Below are 14,030 nucleotides of genomic sequence, written 5' to 3'. Positions count from 1 at the left end.
TGTGCCTCTGTACTTTGTGTGGGTGTAGGCAAATGACAAATTAGTTATTTGGACCAGAAAGATAAATAACATAGGCTTTTCAGATTCTTGAGCTTTGCTATGTTCTTAAGGCTGATATATCATCCGTACTGGTGAGGCACCTTTTACTCACGAAAAACATCCTGCTCACTTATGAAGCTAGCCATATTTTTTAATTTAAAAGCAATTTCAAGGTACAACTAAATGTTACAAAAAGGAAGTTAGTAATCTCCCTCTCTTTGTGTCAGGAAGGGGAGGGGGAGGGGAAAAGGGGAAAGCCTTCCATCCCTCAAGGGTTTTCTGAAGAGCAGCCAACAACTTGGGAAATTGATCCTTTAATAATCAATGAGGTTTGTGACAAATGGTTTCGTTCAAGATGACACAAAGTCACATCACAATTTTATGGCACAGTTTTCGACTTGCCCTGGTTAACTTAGTAATGTTATAATCCTGATTTATCCAAAGTGAGGACGACAACTGGCTCTTTAACAATAATGTATCAATGATGCACGTTATGATGTGGCAGATGATGTCTGCCAAGCGGACCATATCCACAAGGGAAACTTGGTCGCACTATCACAACTGTTTTGCAATTTGTATTTATTATGAGAAAATGTGTGCACTGAATTCAGAAGTAATGAGCCCACAAAGACTTTTAGAGATTTTAAAAATTAAAGGAAAATATTTATTAACAAAATAAAAGATTTCAAGCACGTACATAAAACTACAATTACTTAATACTACAACAAATCCTAAAATTCCTAGTTAAACTGACTCCAAGTTACACACCCACTTTAAGGCAACATTCCAAAATAGATTTCAGATTTAAAAACAAAGCCAGCAAGTTTACAAAGTACCCGCTTCACAGTGGAATTCCAAATGGCTTTCTCCAATTTCAGTTATTGGACATAACAGACTTATGCACAAATGGCTGGAGGCTTCTTCAAGGCTGTTTCATACACTCCTGTTAGATCTTACATGGTCCTGTTCTCACATAGCCTTTCGTTTTCCTTTATATATGTTTTTCTCTCTTTGATATGTAAATTCTATTGTTCCATGTGTCTTTGGAACGGTACCTTTCCCATAATATAAGAACATAACATAAGAACATAAGAACTAGGAGCAGGAATAGGCAATTCAGCCCCTCGGGCCTGCCCCACCATTCATTACGATGGCTGATCTCATTTTGGCCTCAACTCCAATTTCCCGCCCTCTCCGCATAAACTTTCAACCCATTACCAATTAAAAATCTGTCTATCACCTCTTTAAATTTATTTAGGGTCCCGGCATCCACTGTACTCTGAGTTAGTGAATTCCACAGAGTTATGACCCTTTGAGAAAAGTAATTCCTTCTCATCTCTGATTTAAATCTACCACCCCTTAGCCTAAAATTATGGCCTCTTGTTCTAGAATGTCCCACAAGGGGAAACATTAGTTCCACGTCTACTTTGTCTATCCCCTTTAGCATCTTATACACCTCAATTAGATCTCCTCTCATCCTTCTAAACTCTTGAGTATAGACCTAAACTGCTCAATCTCGCCTCATAAAACAAGCCCCGCATCTCTGGAATCAAAACTTTCATGTTGCCAATATTGTCTGTAACCTTTGGGAAAAATAAGCATTCCTTAGCCTTGCTTATCTGGCTACTTGTAAACAGACTAACATCCCTTTGAAATCCAAACAATCCCACCACTTATCTAAAAATGCAAATTCCCTTCACAACTTACACACTAAGCCAACATCCATATTTATTCATTAGCATTTCAAACACATTTCTACAACTAGCTTCTTTTGATAATTCCAAGCTTGCAGTCTACCTGACTCCAAATGTAATTAAATCACAGACAGAACCAATTATACTCACACCCATAAACCTACTTTACAACAAACCAGAAAAATATTATGAAAATTATACTTTCGTAACATGCACACACAAATTTTGAATTCTTTATCCTTTAATCATCCGCCCTGCAAACATAGGTTTGCCCTATAGAAACTACAAATAGAGCTAAGGCTGCTACAAATGAAAATGAGGAAAGCTGACATCCTCCCATGCTAATTGAAAGTGGAGATGATGGTATTAGATATAACTACAGCCAGAGGAGCCATTTATAGCCACTTACAACTTAATGAAACCGATGGTGAATTTCCCCAGTGTACAGAATTCAAGACATCAAGTCCCTTCTTAGTAACAAATGAAAGAGTCTTAACAGTGCACTTATTGTGCAAAGAGCCTTACTGCGTTTTCTCAGCACTTTGAGGATCTTTTACAAGTCCTACGTGCTCACTACATGCAATATGCAGATGGACCGATTGCAGATGAGTAACTTTGCTTAGTTTCCAGTCAAAATTGAACAGTGAAGACTGGGGCGACTGGGATCTCTCCTTCCTGTACCAACAGTGAAGAAAGAAGTCAAATGCACTCTAGCACTGGGGATCCTACATCCAGGTCTTAGTAATATTGACCTTAATTTGGGCAAGATGAAGGTGCACCCATCCAAGCCATGACCTTCCCCCACACACCACTCCCTTTATTCCTTCCATCTCAGCTAGATCCCTGGCACACTCCTATTGAATTGAAATGAATTGAACAATCTTAGAAATCTTAAGACATGCAAAAAAAAATGATCCAAGGCAGTGCCGAGTTCATTAAATCTCCAGTTAATTTTAGAGTCTACTGCAGCTCTTTATCCCACTCCTAATCACTGAAGCTGTTTCTACTGTCCAGCTAGCAATCTTCCTGCTTCACTGCCTTGATCAAAACAGCATGAATTCTTTGTTTTGTTACTGATGTTAAGGCAACATTTATTTTTTCTTAATCAAGCATTTCTGCAACTAGGAGGGTTTTGTGCCTCATCTTCAGGTGGTGAAACCAAGTCCTTCATGAACCATCTTTCATCCTTCTGTTTTTGACTCAAGCATAGCTTAGAACACATTCCCATGACACTGCCTTGACAACTTCCGAGGATGTCTCATAGGCCACATCACTATTCTCTTGCTCATAGTAATTGATGACTATCTCCAGCCTTTGTAAGAAGATAGGATGTGCAGCAGTTTATTGCTTTTTCTCCACCATGGAGACTTGGAGATGGAAAAATGTGAGGAAAAGTGAGCGAGATTGGAAGACAATCCATGATCATTCTATGGTCAATATCTGAATTCAGTGATGGACTAAGCATCTCTTGTGACAAGCAAAAGCTGTCAATTCTTTAATGCACATCACAGTACAAGGAAAAATGAGTGGCAGGAAAGTATAGCCTTCAGATAGCTGTTGGGCCAATTTCAGTGCCAAATACAGAGCTCATGTTGACTTTGCTTCCTTCTGTAAAAAATCCAGGGTCCTGGGAATCTTAATATTTGACAGAGATGTGAATCTAATCTGGTACAAGATTAAAATGCTTGCAAATAATCAATGGGAGTTTGTGAGGGATTCTCATTGTATTTGCGTAATTTGCGGGTGACCTCAAAACCAACGACATTAATTATCATTGCCTCAATTTGGTTGTACTGCACTTGTAATTTGAAGGAAGCTGTGTTGTAATTACTTCTCTTCAATCCATAATCTGGCTGTCAAAAATAATCAAAACTCACTAAATAATTTAAAACAGCAGTTCTCAGCATTAAGGGAGACCACCTTGAGGAATTATGTCTGCCCAGTCAGAAAGCAGATGTGTTAGGCCAGGATAGGTCTAGCCATGCCAAATAAACCTAGCACTATTATATATACCGATAGAATTTCTATTTGTCTGTTTCACCCTGTTTACCTTCATTGCTTTCCATTTCCCTCCTGGTGTTTGACAGGGAGGGAACAGCTTGGATAGGGGCGTGGCAAGTTCTAGAACACAAGTCTTCAGTACTATTGCCGAAATATTGTCAGGGTCCTTAGCCTTTGTACTATCCAGTGTGTTCAGCCGTTTCTTGATATCACTTGGAGTAAATCGAATTGGCTGAAGTCTGGCATCTGTGATGGATCACCACTTGACACTTCTGGCTGAAGATTGTAGACTGACTGGACAAGGGAAGAGAGAACATAGTGAAGATAGGAAGAAATGAGTTCCATGGGGCAAGAACAGGCTGATATGATGGGTCTACCAGTACAGTCCTGTTTGTGGATTTTGGGAAGCAGGTAAAAGTGGGCTGTGTGGGCTTAAGATACTGAGGTTGGAAGCTGTGGAAGGAAGATCTCCAGAGATGAGATGGGGTCAGTGGCAGTCCTGGAAACAGTGGCTTGATTTTCGGTGGTGGGGGTCATGGTCCAGGGGAAGATAGGAAGAAGTGTCTGAGAGTTAGAGCTCAGCCTCTGCAAGGTAGAGGTCTGTATGCCAGACAACACCAACCTTGTCAGCAGGTTTGATAAAGTCAGGGTTTGACCTGAGGGAACGGAGTACAGCAAGTTCAGAAGGAGACAGGTTGGAGTAGGTGAGAGGAGCAGAGAAATTAAGACAGCCGATGTCACACCAACAGTTCTCAATGAAAAGATCAAGAGCAAGTAAGAAGCCAGAGGGAGAGGTCCAAGTAGAGGGAGAACACTGGAGGCAGGTGAAAGGATCCATTGAACGGGGGAAGGACTCCTGTCCAAAGAAGTGAGCACGGAGACAAAGACGATGGGAAAAAATGTTCAGCGTTGCGCCAAGCCTGAGATTCATTGAAGTGAGGGCATAAGCAGATGAAACTGAATCCTTTGCTGAGTACAGAACATTCAGCATCAGAGAGGGGAAGGTCAGAGGGTATGGTGAATACACGGCAAGGGCTGGGATTAGAAGAAGGGATAGAATCAGAGGGACAGGAAAGGGTGGAGGGTCCTGGATGGGCATTGGTGTCAATAAGTTGTTGGAGTTTGTGTTCCTTAACACCTGAAGGAAGAGGAAAAGTTTCTTGTTAAGGCATCAGATGAGACAAAGAATAAAATGAAAATGGGGATAAGGACAGCTTTGAGATAGGATGAGCCAGTGCTGCTGGAGAGAGAGGTTGAGTGTGTACATATGGTGACACAGGTCACTGAGAGTGGATCGCAGGATGTGGCGAGATATGCAGTCCGAGGAACATTGTGTGTCCCGGAGATACCTGTAATCCTGGGTGGATTCAAAACACGAGGGATGGAACTTTAGTTGGAATCTACGTGGGGTAAATCGGAGATGGAGCCAATCACTGAGGAAGGAAAATGGCTGTGAAAGCGAGTTTTGGTAAACACCTTATCAAACACCAGGAGGGAAATGGAAAGCAATGAAGATGAACAGGGTGAAACAGACAAACGGAAATCCTGTCGGTATATATAAGTGATACGTTATAGTGTTAGGTTTGTGACCTCAAATTGAGGTTACAACACTGACATCTACCCAGCTATGTGGAAAATTGCCCAGATATGTCAAGTACACAAAAGGCAGCACAAATTCAACCCAGCCAATTACCACATCAGTCTACTCTCAATCATCAATAAAGTAATGGAAGGGGTCATCAACAGGGCTATCAAGCTGCACTTGCTCAGCAATAACCGGCTCACTGACGCCCAGTTTGGGTTCCTCCAGGGCTGCTCAGCTCCTGGCCTCATTACAGCCTTGGTTCAAACATGGACAAAAGAGGTGAACTCCCGAGGTGAGGTGAAAGTGACTGCCCTCGTCTGCCCTCTCCCAAGAGAGAATCTAACCATTACCCCTTGATGTTCAATGGCATTACCATCACTGAATCCCCCACTATCAACATCCTGGAGGTTACCATTGACCAGAAAACTGAACTGGACTAGCCATATAAATACTGTGGCTACAAGAGCAGGTCAGAGGCTAGGAATCCTGCAGTGAGTAATTCACCGCCTGACTCCCCAAAAGCCTGTCCACCATATACAAGGCACAAGTTAGGAGTGTGATGGAATACTCCCTGCTTGCCTAGATGAATGCAGCTCCCACAATACTCAAGAAGCTTGACGCTATCCAGGACAAAGCAGCCCACTTGATTGGCACACCACCCACAAACATTCACTCCCTCCACCACCAATGCACAGTGGCAGCAGTGTGCACCATCTACAAAGTGCACTGCAGGAATTCACCAAGGCTCCTTAGGCAGCACCTTCCAAACCCATGACCACTACCATCAAGAAGGACAAGGGCAGCAGATAGATGGGAACACCACCACCTGGAAGTTCCCCTCCAAGTCTCTTGCCATCCTGACTTGGAAATATATCGCTGTTCCTTCATTGCTGCTGGGTCAAAATCCTGGAACCCCCATCCTAACAGCACTGTGGGTATACCTATACAACATGGACTGCAGCTGTTCAAGAAGACAGCTCACCACCACTTTCTCAAGGGCAACTAGGGATGGGCAATAAATGCTGGTCCAGCCAGTGAATCCCACATCCTTTGAATGAATGAGAAAAAGTCTCTTCCCAACTAGATTTGTGATTCCTCTGATGCCCTATGTCATATCAACAATTTCCAGTTTCCTGGCTCTATTTGCCTTCTCTTCACCATGGACGTCCAATCCCTTCACACCTCCATCCCCCACCAGGGAAGTCTGAGGGCTCTCCGCTTCTTCCATGAACAGAGACTCGAATAATCCCCGTCCACCACCACTTTCCTCTGCCTGGCTGAACTTGTTCTCTCACTGAACAATTTTTCCTTTAACTTGTCTCGCACCCTTCAAATAAAAGGTGTGGCTGTGGGTACCCGCATGGGCCCCAGTTATGCCTGTCCATTTGCGGGGTATGTGGAACATTCCTTGTTTTAGTCCTACTCAGGCCCCCTCCCACAACTCTTCTTTTGGTACATCGATGGTACATCGGTGCGGCTTCATGTTCTCGTCTGGATCTGGAAAATTTTATTGATTTTGCTTCCAGTTTCCACCCCTCTCTCACCTTCACATGGTCCATCTCTGATACTTCCCTTCCCTGACCTCTGTCTCCATTTCTGCTGATAGACTGTCCACCCATATTCATTACAAGCCCACCGACTACCACAGATACCTCGACTACAGCTCCTCACACCCTGCTTCCTGTAAGGATTCCATCCCATTCTTTCAGTTCCTCCACCTTCTTTGCATCTGTTCCGATGATGCCGCCTTCCAAACGGTGCTTCTGACGTCTTCCTTTTCCCTTAACCGAGGTTTCCCAGCCACATGGTTGACAGGGCCTCGCGTCCAACACATCTCCCACATCTCTGCCTTCATCCCTTCCCCTCCCTCCCAAAGCCATGATAGGGTCCCTCTCGTCCTCACTTTTCATCCCACCAGCCACTGTATTCAAAGGATCATCATCTGCAATTTCTGCCAACTCCAGCATGATGCCAACATCAAACATCTCCCCCCCTCCACCGTCAGCAATCTGTAGGTACGATCCCTCCGTGACACCCTGGTCCATTCCTCCATCAACCCGAAATCCTCATCCCCTTCCCAAATAATTGCAGAAGATGCAGCACCTTCCCCTTTACCTCCTCATCACCCAATGCCCCAAACACTTCATTCAGGTGAAGCAGCGCTTCACTTGTACCTCCTTTAATTTGGTCTTCTGCATCCGCTACTCCCAATGCGGTCTCCTCTACATTGGGGAGACTAAACGCAGATTGGGTGCCCACTTTGCGGATCATGACCCAGACCTTCCTGTTGCTTGCCATTTCAGCGTACCATCCTGCTCTCATGCCCACATGTCTGTCCTTGGCCTGCTGCAATGTTCCAGTGAAGCCCAATGCAAACTGGAGGAACAGTACCTGAACTTCCAATTAGATACCTTACAGCCTTCTGGACTTAACATTGAGTTCAACAACTTCAGACCATGAACTCTCTCCTCCCTCTTGGCTCCTTTTCTAATCCAATTTTTTTATTTTTAATGATTTGTTCATTTTTTATCCTTTTCCTCAACACCCCTCCCCCCACAGGGCCATCTGTCACTTGTTTTTATGTTTTTTTTTCACAGATTGCTGACCCTTCTTCTGCTATTTACACCTTCTGCTATCTTACCTTTATGCCGCTACCATTAACACTCTCTTTGTCTCTGCTTGGCTATCACCTATCCTTCACCTTCTATCTCATTCCATCTGCCCCACCCCCTCTTAAAGAGTATACAATCCATATTTCTACTGCTCTTTAGCTCTGAAGAAGAGTCATATGGACTCAAAACGTTAACTCTGTTTCTCCCTATACAGATGCTGCCAGACCTGCTGCGTTTTCCCAGCATTTTGTGTGTTTATTTCAGATTTCCAGCATCCACAGTATTTTGCTTTTATAATATTATATAGCTCCCTTAGCTTTTTAGTGTCCCACTGTGAATGGAACAGTGATATTTAAACAAAATCCTGTGTTGACAGACAAGAACAAAAGAAATAGGAACAAGAGCAGACCATTCGGCCCCTTTAGCCTGCTCCACCATTCAATAAAATCATGGCTGATCTTCTTGTGTTTCGATTTCCAAATTGCCATCTAACCCCGATATCCTTTGATTCCCTTGCTTAATAAGAATCTATCTACCTTTGCCTTAAAAATATTCAATGACCTCGCTTCCACCACCACCTGAGGCAGAGTTCTAAAGTCCCACAACCCTCAGAATAAAAATTCTCATCTTTGTCCTAAAAGGGCCACCCCTAATTTTAAAACAGTAATAAAACTATGAACTAAACCAAGTCCAATAGCCGTTGGTAGTACAGAGCTTGAGTATTGCTGGAAAAAAAAGATATGCTGTTGAAGCTTTTCATCTTGTACTAATCAGGACCTGTCCTCTGCAGGCAAAAGTCAAGGCATTGCACCTTTCTTGAATCAACAAAAGCATGGGGGACAATAGCTGTCTTGGTGCATTCGACATGGCAAAGTCTCGACCAATCAGAGCCAAAATAAAAACAAGAAATGCTGGAAAAACTCAGCAGGTCTGGCAGCATCTGTGCAGAGAGAAACAGAGTTAACGTTTTGAGTCCGTATGACTCTGCTTCAAAGCCAACTTGCCAACCAATCAGCATCCCTTTTCTCATGCAGCATAAATTGTTGCTCCCTTGAAATTTGGCATTCTTGGGTCTGTCCTGATGAGTGCAGGATGAAAAGCTTTGACAGCATGTCTCTCTTTTCAGCACCACTTAAGCCCAGTCTCATGATACATTACAGAATACTGAAGTACAGGTGCTATTATTTAAAAATTCCACTCAGCACACGATTATAAAAGCAGAGCATCTTGCTTTGTAAAACGGAGGCTTCAAATGATTTAATACAAGATCTTTGATGCTCACTACAGCCAGATCCTTGGTCCAAATAGGATGAGAGTATTAGAATGCCAATTTCTTTACATCACAAATAAGGTATGCCTAGGCAGTTGTAATTAAAGCTAGTCTTAAAGCTGATCTTGCCATGGTGGCTTGAAAAAAAGCCACACATTCATCTACAGTATCACAACAAGGGCATCATCATGGTTAAGGAAAACAAAATTACATCAATAAAACGTTTAATCTCTCATAAAAGTTACAAGAATGGCTACTGCGGCCTAAACTGTCCCCATTTTCAGAGGTTTTCCATTGTGCTCTGTAAAATATTTCAACCAAATCATGAAACGTTGACCAATAATCTTGTTTGTGAGACCTTGCCTTGTTCAAACTGTCTCTTGGTTTTTCCCTGTATAATAGAAGTAGTCCCTTGATTGTAAAGGGCTCTCAGACAGCTTGACGAAGAAATAAAATCAATTGCAATTTTTCATTCCAAAGGTATTTCATTTAAGATATTGTGCTATATTTAATGCTCGTAGCACAAAGCATTTGACCAATCCAAGGATAATTTTAAGTTTAGCGATTTAGAGAGAGTACATCAGAAATCAGAAAAAATTTTGCCATGACAACTTCCTGAAATTCACTTTGGGAAGAGAATGCTCCCAACACTTACATCCAGATCATATATCAAAATAGCATTTCAAAAAAAGTAAAGAGCAACGGTCAAAACAGCAATCCCAGTGGGCCACCAACAGTGACCATTCTTCAAACAGATCCAAGTACATCTATAAACTGTTTAATGCCTACATCCTGCCAGGCAGTTCTCAATCCAGCACAATACATCACCACTAACACCAGGGGTTTTGACTTTATAGAGAAGCCTCTTGTGCAGTGCCTTAGTAAAAGCTTTTGCAGTCTAAGTAGAGAATGTCTGCTGGGTTTCTTTGCTGAGTTGTTCTAGCAAATATATTAATGAATCTCTTGCTGAATGAGTTTTTTGCCTACCCTCTCTGCCGAGCAATGATTCAGCTGCTTAATTGAAGAGAAAGCCGGACATTAACCTGATCAGTGTCTATTTTAAGGCTTGGCAGGCTCACTTACAGCCCCTGCCAATAATGGGTTTCCTATTGACTGTACTTGCAGAATGAAGTCTTTTCTCTTCAAAAAAAAACCTATAATCATGGATGCTTTATGAATCTGCTTGAACATAAAAATGCAATGACATTTTCAACTGCCAGGGGAACGGAGATTTTTTCTCCTTCCCTCGAATGATAATTTTAATGAACTTTATTGATAACAAAAATATTCCACTACTCAGGTAGCACAGATGTTCCTTCCCTTCAGCTGGGTAAAGAGTTTGGAGAGAAAGATAACTTGCAGAATAATTTTAACACAGCGACTCAACATGTTTAGAACCACAAGTATTCTGGGCAGTGTACACTTCAGAAAAGATGTCTGCTTTACTTCCAAAAATATATTTGAAAATTTCTAGTCCAGCAGAATGGCACCAGCCAGAGTATGCAATATCCCACTTAATCACAGAAACAAACAAATAACCTGACAATCAATGCAAAAGCAAAATACAATGAATGCAAGAAATCTGAAAAAAAAGCTGAAAATGTTGGAAACACTCAGCTCAGACAGCATCTGTGGAGAGAAAAACAAAGTTAACATCTCAGGTCAATGACCTTTTGTCAAAACGGGAAAAAGTTGGCAATACAACAGCTTTTAAGCAACAACAGAGGCAGGGAAAATTGGTTTGGTGGGGTGGGGAAGAACCAGGGTCATGATAGGGAAGGAGGAGGAGAATAAAAGGAAAGGTCTTTGACAAGATGGACGGTGAAAGGGTAGGTGAGCCCAGAACTCGGGGGGGCACTGTTTTAAAATTAGGGCTCGCCCTTTTAGGATAGAGATGGGGAGAATTTCTTTCTTTCAGAGGGATGTGCAGCTTTGGAATTCTCTGCCTCAGAAGGTGGCAGAGGCGGGGGTCATTGAATATTTTTACGGCAGAGGTTGGTAGATTCTTGTTAAGCAAGGGAATCAAAGGTTATCGGGGTTAGTTGGGAATGTGGAAATCGAAACACGAGAAGGTCAGCCATTTTATTGAATGGCAAAGCAGACTCGACGGGCCGAACGGTCTACTCTTATTCCGATTTCTTATGTTATGTTCTTATGATTGGGTCAAAGGCAGGGGAGATAAAATGACAAAAGGGATGATAGTGCAAGGAGACAGTAATGGGGAAAGAAACAAAGATGGGTCTAGAGATAAAAATAGGACTGTCAAGGGCAATCCTTGCTTAAGGGAATAGGGGAGGACATTTCATAATCACTGCTACTTTTGAGAGTTCTCAGTTTTTCCAGTTTTTATATTCATAGTAGCTTATAGGTCAATATTTCCAGGCACTGTGAAAAAATAGCAGAAGCATTACTAACAGCCAATGATCAGAAATTGTTGAACTCAACAAGTCCAGAAGGATGCAAACTGCCTAACTGAGAGATGAGGTGCTGTTCCTTGAGCTTATAATGAGCGCCACCAGAACAGCATACAAGGTGAGGAAAGAGAGGTCAGAAAGAGTGCACGTTAGAGAATTAAAATAGCAACCAACCAGAAGCTCAGGGTCACACTTGTGGACTGTAAAATGGTCACCCAATCGGTGTTTGGTCTCCTCAATGTTGAGGCGTCAGCATCATGAGCAGTAAATGTAGACTACCAAATTGAAATAGGTACACGTAAATTGCTGTGGCACCTGGGAAGATAACTGGAACCTTGGGTGGTGAGAAAAAAGGAAATAAAAGGGCAGGTATTTCATTTCTCGCACTTGTATGGGAAGGTGAGGAAGTGCTGGTGGTGACTCAGGAATAGATCAGGGTGTCACGGAAGGATATTTAATGTGCTTTTCAATCTTAGATGGATTTAATGAGCGGCACATGGGGTTTTTATTTATTTTTAACATTTGTATCAATAGTCACTGCAATCAGTGGCTGTTACTACTCTTCACACAGCTAACAAGGCATACAGCAATCTAAGATAAGTACATGTGCGACAAAGAGACAGGTAGTTCAGAAAGAAATTTATTTGTGGGAGCAAAGAACAGGATACTGCAGAAGTGCAAAAAAATTAAATCACAAAAAGGCTGAAAATGCTGAGCAGGTCAGATAGCATTCTTATATAAAAGCAAAAAACTGCGGATGCTGGAAATCCAAAACAAAAACAAAAATACCTGGAAAAACTCAGCAGGTCTGGCAGCATCTGTGGAGAGGAGCACAGTTAATGTTTCGAGTCCGCATGACTTTTCAACAGAGCTAAGAAAAAATAGAAAAGGGGTGAAATATACGCTGGTTTGGAGGGGGTGGGACAAGAAGAGCTGGATAGAGGGCCAGTGATAGGTGGAGATAACCAAAAGACGTCACAGACAAAAGGACAAAGAGGTGCTGAAGGCAGTGATATTATCTACAGGAATGTGCTAATTAAAGGTAGAAAGCAGGACGAGCAAGGTACAGATAGCCCTAGTGGGGGTGGGGTGAAGGAATCAAAAAAGGCTAAAAGGTAGAGATAAAACAATGGATGGAAATACATTTAAAAATAATGGAAATAGGTAGGAAAAGAAAAATCTATATAAATTATTGGAAAAAGCAAAAAGGAGGGGACAGGGAGGTCTGGGTAATACTTGCGGACCATTTCAACACTCCACCCTGCTCTCATGTCCACATGTCTGCCCTCGGCCTGCTGCATTGTTCCAGTGAAGCTCAACACAAACTGGAGGAACAGCACCTCATCTTCCGACTAGGCACTTAGCCTTCCAGACTGAATATTGAATTCAACAATTTTAGATCATGAACTCCCTCCTCCATCCTCACCCCCTTTCCGATTTTCCCCCTTTTTGTTTTTTTCCAATAATTTAGATTTTTCTTTTCCCACCTATTTACATTATTTTTAAATGTATTTCCATCCATTGTTTTATTTCTACCTTTTAGCCTTTTTCGATTCCTTCACCCCACCCCACCCCTACTAGGGCTATCTGTACCTTGCTCGCCCTGCTTTTTACCCTTAATTAGCATATTCCTTTAGATAATATCACCACCTTCAATACCTCTTTGTGCTTTTGTCTGTGACATCTTTTGGTTATATCCACCTATCACTGGCCCTCTATCCAGCTCTTCTTGTCTCTCTCCCCCCCACCCACCCAAACCAGCTTATATTTCACCCCTTTTCTATTTTTCCTTAGCTCTGTTGAAAAGTCATGCAGACTCGAAACATTAACTGTGCTCCTCTCCACAGATGCTGCCAGACCTGCTGAGTTTTTTCAAATAGCATTCTTGGTTCACTAGTTGGTGCGTTGGAGGATGAGGGAGGCAGAGCAATACACAGACAGAGAAAAGAGAATAGACAATTCTAGAAGTAAGGGCTGTCAAGGACAATCTTGGAAAGAAGGGAGGATATTTCAACATCACCAGTACTATTCGAGAGATCTCAGTTATTGCTGCTTTTATATTCATGGTAGCTTACAGGTCAATCCTTTCTGGTAGTGTGAAAAAAAATGATCTGGCACAAGCAGAGAACAGTGGCATATGTCCATCACAATCAACAGCTAAAACACAGATGAGACAAATCAAGTTTTTACACTACCTCATTTTTTGCAAAAACTGCTGGAGCCCAAGCAGCAGTCAAGTTCAAGATGATCCCTATAGTTAATGTTACCTCCGTGATTCAATCACTGCCACTATAATGGCATCACAAAGTGCTGCTATTTTTAACCAGCACAGCACCATTTCACACAAGATTGAACCGCGAGCAGATGGATCAAGTATTACCAAATAACCAGCTATTGAAAGTAAACAGTCTAAAA

General features: G+C 42.2%; 1 protein-coding gene across 1 annotated transcript in view; it reads right to left on the bottom strand.

Moving 5' to 3' along the window:
- pgbd5 (piggyBac transposable element derived 5) overlaps positions 1–14,030 on the bottom strand; it is a 59,667-nt gene that overhangs the window by 32,072 nt on the left and 13,565 nt on the right. The window lies entirely within an intron of this gene.

The sequence above is a fragment of the Carcharodon carcharias genome, chromosome 5, assembly GCF_017639515.1.
Source record: "Carcharodon carcharias isolate sCarCar2 chromosome 5, sCarCar2.pri, whole genome shotgun sequence".
In the NCBI taxonomy this organism is placed as follows: domain Eukaryota; kingdom Metazoa; phylum Chordata; class Chondrichthyes; order Lamniformes; family Lamnidae; genus Carcharodon; species Carcharodon carcharias.
Note: the sequence above shows the minus strand (reverse complement) of the source record. Positions and strands in the feature narration are given on the sequence as shown.